This window comes from Scomber japonicus, chromosome 4, assembly GCF_027409825.1.
Source record: "Scomber japonicus isolate fScoJap1 chromosome 4, fScoJap1.pri, whole genome shotgun sequence".
Lineage (NCBI taxonomy): Eukaryota > Metazoa > Chordata > Actinopteri > Scombriformes > Scombridae > Scomber > Scomber japonicus.
Window position 1 is genome coordinate 25,792,059 of NC_070581.1, and position 12,731 is coordinate 25,804,789.

A 12,731-nucleotide genomic window follows, 5' to 3' on the forward strand; every position below is an offset into this window, starting at 1 on the left:
GACAGGCCACCAGCTGAAGACGAAGACGAGCTTCCACTCGCTTGGCATAAATTGTTAAATATGCTTTTGCAGTCCTTCAACAAGTGGTTCGATAAGTTCAAACAGAGTTTCCAGAACATTTTGTCCGCCCAGCGGGAGCTCACTGAGCGACTGACTACCACTGCGACAAGAGAATAAAAAGCTGCAGGCCAGGCTTTCGGATCTTTAAGGTAGATCAAGGCACAGCAATATAAGAATTGTTGGCGTCCCAGACGATGAGGAGAAAAGGAGACCGACTGAGTTTGTCTTTAACCTGATCCCTAAGCTGCTGGGAGATGACAACTTCACCAAACCGGTCGTTATTGACAGAGCGCACTGTATACAACAGCCCACACCACTAGAAGGATCTAGACTGCACGATTATCAAATTCAATCTTCCGAACTCTCATTTTTTTTGCTACCTCCAAGTCAGACACTATGTCAAGGAGAATTGCCCACATTTTGATTCTACCTCCACCACCTATCCGTTTCTTGAGACCCTCCTGCTCCCTCCAGACTCCAAACAGTTGATATCAAAATTTGGGGGCTCCTTCACTAATTCAGTTTCCTCTGATTTTATTAGGGAAGCTTGGACCAGAGACTTGAACTCAGAAATATCAGCAGAATTTTGGGAGGAGGAACTATCTCAGCTCCATTGTTGATCTATTAACTACAAGGTGCTGCACAGATTGCATTAAAACAAAGCTAAATCATATTTTCCCATTGGTGTCCCCTGTATGTGATAAGTGTCATACTGATGAGGGTTCACTAGCGCATCTTTTCTGGTTCTGCCCTAAATTGCACAATTTTTGGCAAGTATATTTGAGCAGCTGTCAAAAGCCTACTCCAGAGACATTCAGCCTAACCATAACCTGGCCATCCTTGGATGCTCTGCAGAGACTTCTGATCTACCGCACGACACGAAAGTCGCTTTGCAACTACGGATGGTGGTGGCTAAGAAACGTATTCTCCTAACCTGGAAGTCTACCACTCCACCCACCTTCGCTGGTTGGCTCAGTGAGATGTTGTCAGTTATACAAATGGAAAGACTGCGCCTGCACAAACCCAATGAACAGAACAGATTCGAGAGAATTTGGAGACCCTTCCTAGCACATTGTCACATCAACCCACATATATCCTGACCTTAACCTGTAAGGCCTTAGGAGCAGGTGTGATGCGTGACTCAACTTTCCACATGATACTTACTTTACTTTCACTACTGCAACTATGTTTTTCCTGTAACTATATTTATTTAAATGTATAACTGTCTGGCAGCCCTTTTTTTCTTTTTTCTTCTTTCTTCTTTTCCTCTATTTACTTCTAGGTTTGACTGTTTTTCAGTAAACGTTGTCCACAATTCATGTGGCATGTTTTGTAAGTTAAAAACTGTAAATAATAAAAATAATATACCGTAAATTCCGGACTATAAGCCACTCCTTTTTTTCCACACTTTGAACACTGCGGCTTCTACTACGGTGCGGCTAATGCATGTTTTTTTTTTCGTGGGGCCAAAAACATTTTGTTGTTAGGTTGTTGGGTTTATTTTTTCACTTTGTTTCATGTTTGATACACGTTGTTGTCCGACTCATTCATAGGAGAGAACGGGAGAGTTCGCTCAGTAGGTAAGTTTTAATTCAAAGTTTTCCAATACAAGATGTAGGCTACAATGACAGGTGCGAACGAGGTAGATTATTCCAGTAAAAGTAAGACTTAGTTTAATGACTTAGAAGTTGCCAAATGACTTACTTTAACGAATTTCGTTTATATAATGCAGATTTGTAAAATATGACTTTTATGAGGGTCATAGTCACAGACTGTATAAACTTAGCATTTCATAATTGAGTGCAGCAGATGTAATGAAGTCCACGCAGCACGCTGGATGCAAACTAATATTAAGCCTATAGCCTATTCATTATAATGTCCATGGATAAATTGAGTTATTTTGCCTTAATAATGACAAAAATAATAAATAAAATAATGACAAAATAATAAACAAAAAATGGTTGGATTGGGAACTCATATGCATAATGTCTCCACGTTGCATTTAGTGTTGCTTAAAATGACCAGGGCTCAGCTAGTGTTGCCTCTTAAAAAATCAACGATTTCCCGGGATTCCCTGGAAAATTTGCTCCTTTTCCCTCAAGCAGGGTACACTTGCACTCACACTAGCCAAATAATCCGGACATTAGGGGGCAAACGTGCTTGGGCACGGTACGATTGCCTAGTGCGCCCTAAATGAACAGTGTGTAGTCAGAGTAGCCGCGGGGGGTTTGCGTGCAATCGCCGATGGACACCCCATGGACCAACCCTAGCTAATATCTCATATTACAACGTGGGACACCTGCGGCTTAAGATCCGGTGCGGCTTGTACAAGTACAAAATTGATTTTCTTTCTAAAATTAGAGCATGCGGCTTTTAATCAGGTGCGCTCTGTAGTCTGGAATTTACGGTATATATTTTTATAGTTGATCCTTTTGATAGCAATTTGAAGTTGAAGCTGGCATTTGCATTGAAGTGTAAAGCTGGGTTCAGACTGAATTTATTATAACACAGCATGTTTTTGAATAGTAATTCATCCTCTGTACCTCCCACTCCACCTTTTCCTCTCACTATTTATTTTTCTCAAACACTGAAGCATCTCAAAGCACAGCTTGCCTTAATTTCAGTTCCCATGTTAAGAGATGGGACTATTCACACTGGCCCTGTCACTGCATGGAGCACTGCATGCCTTTTCCACAGCTCTCCTGAAGTTTAATCTATCTTGAATTTCTTTCATATTTTGATCAAATTTGAGCTCTTTTTGTTAGAAATAGCGTCCCCACTGTTTCTGAAAGGTCAACAGACCACAATAGGAAATACAAAATACACAGTTACCTTATTGGCAGTTCTCTTCTTCCTGTGAAATTTGCTTGAGCATTCAGAAAAAAATTACTAGACACTTTTGTTGCACCAGTCATGTGCAGAGCCTCACATCACAGCACAACCAATGGTTGCCAATTTACATTTGAATTTGATATCAATGGAGAGAGGGAGAGCGAGAGAGCGACAGAGAGAGAGAGAATATAGAAATAGATTGAGGGGAATAGAGGAAGGCTTCACTACACTTGCATGTGTGGTCTGAACCCAGGATAATGCATGCATATCTGAAGCTGTATTTTCTCCTTCTTTGGGGTCTTTTCTTAAGCTTTAGGCATTTCCTTTGCCTCTAAATTTTTCTTTGCCTGTATTTTTACGTCTACACCTGTAGTAATGGTGCAGAATCACAAAACAGAGCCAAAGCCATCATGACACTAATTTGATTTGCTTTTATTAACTCCTTGGTGTGAGTAATTGTGCTTAATTTAATGTGCTGAGTGACGTATATAGCATTATCGTAAGGTGTCATCAAATCATTTTAGTGATATTTATTTTACATTCAAAATACTGAAATAATTAAGGAAAGTACTGTATTGGGTATTCTTATCTTAAAGTCTGCAGATCGAATTCCAAAAAATGTAAACAGTCGCTCTACCGTTGTTATCGTCCTGAGCCCGCCTCCCCGTTGTGTTATTGGTTCCCTATCTCAGGCGAAAATTTTGTCTTGGTTTCTAACTTTCTGAACGAAGTGGAGTGTCGCTGGAAAGAAAGCATGGGTTTACCCAGGCTAGGCGAGTGTAGCTGCTAGCTCTTTACTGTTATTTAACGGTATTTTTTTTTTTTACAGTGCAGGGACAAAATGAATTACCGTAGCTTTTAAGGTGGGCTACATAATACCTTTTGAATAAGTTACATTTGAAAATCAGATCAGGTATCCTGGACATGATGAATCAAGCTGATCCTTTTAAACAGTCTAATGTGAATTAAAGATTTTGGTTTAACAAGCAATAATTAATTAGACATCCCACATGATCTGATATTCAGTTCATGTGGAATCAATGTACAAAAATCAAGTAAATTCAAAGCACTTGTTTTCAATGTATCTGCTAAATGTGTACAGGTAATCATTCGCTTAAGTTTTCCTAATAGTAATACTTGAGTGTTCACAGCTTGTTTCCGCTGACCCCAAGTGGCAAAAAAAAGTGTTATTTAAAGTTTGAGACACACTTGACAAACTATACATGTACTTTAACACCAGCAGAAGATGTTGTTTCGTTAACCTCTCATGGTTTCACCTTGCTGCAGTTATGTGTACCTCACAGTGTGTCAATACACCATTACATTACTGTGTGGTTACAGGTGCAAGAACCATGCCATCCCCCCGGCCCCCCGTGAATGATCCTCAATTGTGTCAAAGCTGCAACCAGTTTGAAACTTTCAACCACAGAGGGTATAAAATAGTTTTTTAGCCTGATGTAAGTTACTCTTTAACATCATAAAAAAGGTTAAATATGTTAAAGATAAATGTGACAACAACACCCACACATCATCATCACAGTAGACGACTAGATGTTAATCTACACATTAGACTTTTTTAGATCCCTGTCCTCTTTGCTGACTTTTCTAATTTGCACTTGCACTTTGTACAGACCACACACTTCATCTGCTTCCCATATTCACCTCTTCCTCTTAAAAGTCTGAAATGTCTAATTTAAAGAAAACTACATTCAGATAGAATACACCTTATTGTATGTATATATTAATTCATGCATTTACTGTACTGAAATTCAAAGAAAACATAATTATGGTGAAAGGACAGTTATTTAGCTTTCTTTGTATTTAATGACTGAATGAATTGTTTTAATTATGGCATAAACTGTCAATGCTACATTATATACAGAATAAATCTAAAAACAGAAAAAAATCAGTAGATGTATTATACAGTATATCAACGTACTGGTTCAACAGCAGTGAAGTATTTAATTCAGTTCTGATCAAACAACTATAAAGAACGATCGAGGTCAGTCTTGTTAAATTGATGATAAGTTTTAATAATACAAAGCATTCTTCAAATAAAATAATCCTGATCTAAACTAAACAGGGCATTAATGACTAATGAGTAAAAGCAGTTCTAAAAACTTGAACCGTACATCTACAGCTTGAAGCCGTATGACATTAAATATTTATGACTAAATAAGCAACAATTTTAGATTAAAAAAACCTCCATAGATATTATTTATTAGATATTATTTGCAGTCTAAAGCTGTCGTCACAATCATCTGATTCAGTTTCATATGTTGATAAATCCTGTTTGGTGCTCTGGATTAAATGACATTACATTTTTCCTGCAAACCTTGAGAGGAGCACAGATGGAAAAAAGAAGAAAATAAATATTTCTTTTTTATATTTCTATTAAATATATGGGATATATGGGAAAAATGGAAAACCTTTTGTAGATGAAGGATCTCATGGGAGGGATCCGATAGAGATCATTATTTGCTTTTAAAGAAAAAGTTTGACATGTATTGGCTTTCTTTCTGAGAGTTAGATGAGACAATCGAAACCTCTCTATAGTTGATCTGTTAAATGTGAAGTGGGTTAGCTTATTTGATTAAAGACAGGAAACCAGGAAGCAGTTAGCCTGGCTCTGTCCTAAATGGGCTTCAACTAAAGATTATTTTCAATATCCGGTAATGGTCCAAAATTACGTCTTTAAATGTCTCATTCATATTCACCTTTGAGATGCTAGAATTAGATCATTTTGGCATTATTTCTTACAAAATTACTCAAAACAATTAATCAATTATCAAAATAATCTTTAAATGCACAAATCCATTAATCGGATGTTTCAGTCCTAATGTCTTAAGTCTGAGTCCTAAAGTTACTAAATCTGTCTACCAGCACATTTAAAAGCTCAGTAATCAACCTGTTATATCTTGTTTGTGATGTGGGTTGTTGTCTGTAGAAAAGAGGAAGGGTTTTTATAGGGTGTGTCAGCAGAGTGGTTCATAGAAACTCTTATCAGCTCTTATCAACTGCATGAATTTTTAACAGAGCGGTGTGTAACATTTAATACATTTTTTAAAAGGCCAGAGAGTTCATCACAGGAAATATTTTTTCTGAAGAGCAGGTGGTTGAGAAAACTGCGAAAACTGCTGGATGAACTCACACCACACCCACAGAGGCGCTACTTCCTGGGTAGCTTCCTCTTTGTAGTGAGGCCGAGGCAACACAAGCACAACACACAATAATGACATAACGCTACAGAAACACACATGTGTGTGAGCAGACCAATGTTTGAGCTCCACACACTCACACACACACACGCCTAAATATAAACCCTCTCTCTGTCACACACGCACACACACAAGATCAGTTATAATGGCTGCACTCCAGCTCATTTCCCCTCTCCTTGTGCTCATTTACACCCCCTCATGGATCTACAAAGAAAATGATGGTGAAAGAAGGGTGGAGGCTCGCTCTCCAGCTCCTGCTGACACTAATCCAGTGTCAATCCAGCGCACGTGGGGCGGGAAGAGCTCACACTTTGGAGGAGAGGGGTCCATGGCCCTTTACTCCCTGTCATTGTCCCTCCCTCCTTTTCCTTTCTCTCTGCTACCCCCCTCTCCTCATGATTAACCAGACTCATCGTCCTCCATGGTCTGTTGTTTCCTGTTACTTAGTTACCAGTTGCCATGATTTGCCTGGGCCGCTTGTGTTTCCATGGTGACTGTGCCCATTCTGTCGTCTCCTGGCTGCCTCTTGGCTGTGCTGTCCCAATGGCCTGTCGCCACCCCGGGCCCTGACCCACAGCTCTCTGCCTCCCTGCGTCCATGCCTCATGGTCCCATAAGGCTGTCAGTGTGTGTTCACATCGACACTGCAGCCCCTCGCCATGCCAGACTGGTAATCCAGCTTCTGGCTGGTCGGCGTTGTGGCTGACTGACTGAGCAGACAAAGAGAGTTGATATAATAGACACTAAAAATGCAGTCAGCACGCTCCCTCTCTCCTTTATATGTGTCATCACACTTTAAAACGTAACATCGGTGTATAAAGGGACAAGTGAGTTCACCCAAATCACAAAAAAAGGATCATTTTTTCACTTAAGCCTACGCACTAAAAATCACTGGGATAAATTTCTACCCTAAATTCCTACATTGGGTCAATATAGCAGCAACACAGTTCAGGGTTAATGTTGCCTAGAAAGACACAAAATGAGGGCTTGTTTTGACCCAGCTTTAGTGTTATTTTTAATTTTACTGTTAACTAAAGCTAGTTATAATCTGCTCTTTTTAAATGTACATGTCATATATTTTTTACTGATTGATAATAATTCATGTATCTTTTGAATATCACATGCATATTATTTTTTTGTACTAGAAACCACACATATGTGACAGTTTTTAGCTGAAGCTTGTTGTGTGTAACGATGCATCAAAATAACAGATTGCTGCTGGGTTCAGTTAACCCAGTGGTGTATTGGTATATTGACTCAAACTGGGTAACATTTTTACTCTCTGATTTTTAGTGTGTAGTCATATCGAGCCTCAAAGAAAAAATTTTTTTTTCTGGCACAACCCCAATACATCAGTTTAAATGGAAACCATTTCAAAATGATATTAGAAAAGAAAAATCATTCTCAGAAATAATGTCCCAGTAACAAGATCATTCCTTATTTATGTTTTAAATGGTAATCTGTTGATATTTGTGGATATATCATGAGTAACTAGAACAATCTGGAACAAGACGTTGCTGTTGAGTCTTTAAAATAGAATTATTTAATGCAAAAGCACAAAATGATAATAATTATGATCGTAGTAATTATTTTTTTATTGTTATTGTAATGAGTTGGTGGCAATAATGTCAGCAGCTGATAACTCAAACATTTTGCATATAAAACTAAAACTATTGACTAGATAACATTATGATGGTTGGTGGGAAAATATTTGGTATAATTTGGGTGAACTGAACCTTTATTCTAAAAGGAGACCTATTATAACATTATAATATTTACGGATATTTCTATTAAGAATAAAACACAACAATATAAACATGTGTGAGGCTGAAATAGAGAGGAATATGTTCAGTATGTGTTGTCTCATGTAGGACGGTCCGGTTCAGGATGGGACACAAAGGAGGTGCAGTTTTCAGCTCCGCCATCAGGAGGCAGTAGTGGTCAAATTGTCACTCAGACTTTTATCACGCTTGGAGGTCAACACCGGGATGAGCAGGGTAAACTTGTACAACCAACCTAACTGAGGCTGATTCAACATCATCACTCCCCCTCAGTGTGTCTGCCTCACTCACACTTCAGTCCAACACTCACGGCTGTGTCATACTGCCCCTGCCCCCCCCCCCCCCCCTCCCACACACACACACTACACATACATCCTCCTAAAGCTCTGTTTAGGTTTTTGCACCCTCCTTGAAGACCGATTTTGTTTGTTTACACGACTGCATGAGACCTCTCTTTACAGCGAGATCTGAAAACATCATTTTTGTTAGTAGTGTAAATACCCCTGAGGTGGAAACTTTGAGTGTAGCTGGATAATCACCATTTTAATGTACATGCACTTTTGAGTATTTACATTTTATGAATGAGGAGGAACTATTTGACTTTTTTCACACTACATTTATCAGACAGCTTTGCAGATTAGCATGTTTACCTAACAGCATATAAAATATGAAATATTGTTTCTCACCAACACGCTGTATGGACTATAAAATCAGTATTTATACAGTAATATAATATATATATATATATATTAATTATGTAACACTCTCAAACAGGCCAATCTCTACAAGCAGCCTATTTTTACTTTTAATACTTTAAGTACATTTTGCTGACATTGTGTCTCTACTTTTATGTCAGTAAGATTCTGAATAAGTATTTTTACATGTTTGTATTACTACCTCTGCTTAAAGGAGAAAAGGCTGGAAATGATATATATTTTTCCTATTGGCAACAAATCTCGTATGCAGAGCCAAACCAACAATGAACTTATCCTACTCACAAGTACTGTGTGTATCTCCAAAGCCTGAAATAACTTATTCCTCTGTGCCGCTGTTGTCCAAAAACTGTTGCACTAGATGACATGTTCCTTTGCCTAGAAGAGTTTGGGCACATTAGTTTGTGTTGAGACTGAAAACATGAATGCTGTTATTAGTCTTTGGAGCCATGTCCAAACATGGCGTGTCCATGCTAAAGTAACATGTCACCCAGTGCAGTGACGGGGCTCAGTGACGTGTTTTTAATCAATTTTTCGACAAGTGCAGATGTCTACGGCACAGAGGAATAAGATATAATACTTGTAAGTAGGCTGAGTTTACACATGAGATTTGTTGACTGTAAGAAAAATTATAGACAATTAAAGGAGTATATCAGCACTGTAGTATTACACTTTCATAAAGTAGAGCAGCTTGCAAAGGACAGATTAAACAAAGAACGGTCAAAATCGGAGCAGCAGAGGTCAAGGTATTCTGATTTTTAGTCTCTAGTGTGGGTCAAATTGTCCAAAAAACACTGGATCCTACATTTCCCATAATGCACCTCAGCAGTATTTCTCATTAGACCTTTCCTGACTGGTGTATTCCCATGTAATCAAACTTGATTGCAGGGTTTCTGTTATAGATTTGTAGTCTCCAAGTCGGAGCTAAAGTGAATCAAGTGATGTCACTTAACAAAAGAGCCACAGAAGACATTTATTGATTAGTACTAATAGTGATCGTAGTTGATTTTTACACATGCAGTTAGATTGATGGAGTGCCCCTTTAAGTAAAACACTCAATACTTCAATCACTGGATATCATTCAGACATGTTCAGGGCCTTTGTAAGGAGAAATATTGCATCAGTGGGATGGAGGGCACGCTGTGTTTGGACAGTGAGGCTGCCGTACTATTGAGTTAACCCAGAGGTTAGCGGGGTGCAGGTCAGAGAGTCGGTAGGTGGGTGTGAAAATGCTGTCATCGGGCTCGTCTATTTAAGTGAGGGTTTGGGGTTTTTTTGAATGTGGGGTAACTCAGTGCCAGACAGCTCTCGCTGCGACCCTCTAGGACAGGAGTCGTCCTCCTCATGGTGAAGGGGAAGCTCTCAGTGGGGGACTGTAAGCGTAATTACAGCATTTTTGCCTCATTAGGAGCGAGGAGTCGTGACCCTGCCTACAGGTCCAACAGCTGAACCGCTCGGATGGTGGTGCCGAGAGATGATCTATAGACTCTCTGCTGAAGCGATGCGAGGAGAGAAACATCAAATCCCTCTGTCCTGTTAGATCTGTGTGAGTCTAGTTTGTCCAGTGATGGAAGTATTTAGGTCCTCTGCTTCAGTTTAGCTGTAATAATAATTCTAATATTACTAATACTGTACTCAAATATGCAAAATATCAAAAGTAAAGATAATCATTAGGCAGAAAATTGCGTCTGCAGGAGTTGAATTATTCTATTATAGAGCTGCATGATTAGATAATTACTTGATTAGTTGATTGATAGAAAATGAATGATTGTTTTAGTCATTAGCTTCTTACAGTTTCTCAGATATGAGGATTTGAGGCTTTTCTATGTCGTATATGATAGTAAACTGAATTTCTTTTGGATTTTGTTGATAAGAGACAATTAGACAAGACATTTCTCGCTATTTTTTGACATTTTATGGTTAGTTATTAGTTGTTGTGTTGTATTGTAATATTATTGCATTATGGGGGTCCCAGGAGAAATCTTAGGCCAGATGAGTAATGGTAGAAAGAAAAAATCTGTTACAGAAACTAGTTTTTTTCATGTGTTTCTTTCATTTCTGCTTTTTTTTTTCTCTTGTGAAACACTGACGACTTTCACCTGTTCAGCCTCCAACAATCCCTTCAAATACATAACAAGCTAGAATTGTTTACTTCTTATAGCCACTAAAAATCTTTCAAATGAGACCAATCCAAATGGGAACTCACTCTCACAAACTATGACCATGGAGGAGGTCACAATTAGATGTTGCCTCACAAGTCTCACAACGGTAAAAACGACCATTGATAGCCACAGAGGCTGCAGGAAACAGTAACCGATTTATATTCTGCTGGGTAGTTGAATCTATTATAAAGCATCATATTTGATAAGTGGATTAAAATCTGCATCTATAAAGTAAGTGACTAAAGCTGTCAGATAAATGTCATGGAGTACAAGAAAAGCATAAAAAAATAAAATGGCAGCACTTGAGTACAAATACCTTTAAAATTGTGCTTAAATAGCTTTTGAGTTAAATATACTTCCACTGCTGGTTTTTGTCGAGTGATCTTTGTACAACAATAGTCGCGTGCACCTTGCATTCATGCATGTTTTCACATCTGAAAGCAGTTTGCAGTAACAACAAAACCGGAGACTCTCGTCTAAAACGAAACAAAATGAGCCGTGTTGGGATGTTTCCTCCCCTGAGGGACGTGGAGCCCTGGAGCTCATCCTGCACACAGGCCAGTCCTGAGAGAAGACACAACACAAGGCCAAATGATGAAATGAAATGAAATAGCTTGCAAAAGGCCTTGGCCACACATACACAAACACACACACACATAAACACACATGTTTCGCTTTATTAGACGAGCTATTGATGGAGTGTTGAGCTGCTGATCATTCAGTCGGGGTGGGGCTTTTTGTCCAGCGCTCCGTTGTCTGAGTCAGGATGGAGAGATGAGGACGGGGCATCCCACTCACCCTCTGCACGGCCGGAGACACTGCTGCGCTGCTGTCATGGCAACAGCAGCAGTCACCACCGCCAGCATGGGCCTATAATGCACCGGCCAGGAGGAGTCACACACACACACTCACACGCACACACACACAGAGGCAGAAAACTACACATTCAAGGCCTCCACAAGACAAATAACGATCCTGAATGTGTGCAGTTTGTTGAATGTCTTCCTCAAACATCTGCACACTTCAAAAAACAGACACTTAAAGCTTTTGTGGCTTCATACATTTTTTCCTGCTCTTTTTTTGTCCCTCCATGAATGAAAGTCACAGATAAAAATACAATCCTTAAAAACATTTTTTTGGGTATTATCTAGGACAGATGTTGAAATAATGAGAATTGAAATAATCTCCTATTAAGCTGTTTAACTCTCTAAACTATTTTAAATCCAAATTTGTATTCACACAAGAGGAAGAGAAGAGTTAAATCATCTTTTCTGGGGGGTGATAACACAGAAGCACAAGAAAAGCCTTCATAGTAGGAAGGTTTGAATCAAATTTGATGAGACATTTTTGTGTTTTTAGTGGATTTTTACCCATTTTTAAAAAATAATTTATACATTCACTGACAAACTGCAAAAAAAGTGTTTCCCATCTGCAAATAAACGATTAAAACATGATGAATGTTTTCTCACATATTGTTATCTAAGAAATTCTCCCTCTACCTTCTTCTCTCACCTGCTCAAATCGGACATTTTCTCTCTGCGGCTGGGCAACATTACTTGTAAAAAAAAAAAAAAAAAAGGGAAAAAAAAACAACCTGCAGGCTTTTGGTGCAAATTGAGTCAGTTAGCAGCGTAATGCAGAGAGAGAGAGGGAGAAAGAGAGAGAGAGGAGTGTTGCTTTCTTTTTTCACGGGATAGACTGGAGCAGACAATGCAAGCGCAAATCCCATTCAAACAGGTGTGAGTGAGGAGCAGGAACAATCCCAGGTGGCGCATGTTGATCGGATATGTGGCCATATAGGAGCAGATTGTGAGCATCTTTGCGCTTTTTTTTTTTTTTTTGAGGGCTGAACAAACCCGCATCTGAAAATAGTGTTTGGCTGTTAGAAAGTAGGTCGATAGGAACTGAGAGCAACGTTTGTTTCCACGCTTTTGTCTCTGTTCTTTGTTGTTTAGCGAGGACTGTG

At 39.0% G+C, this 12,731-nt stretch overlaps 1 protein-coding gene across 1 annotated transcript in view; it reads right to left on the minus strand.

Moving 5' to 3' along the window:
- The window catches only part of plp2b (proteolipid protein 2b), a 374,364-nt gene that overhangs the window by 43,986 nt on the left and 317,647 nt on the right, over positions 1-12,731 (minus strand). The window lies entirely within an intron of this gene.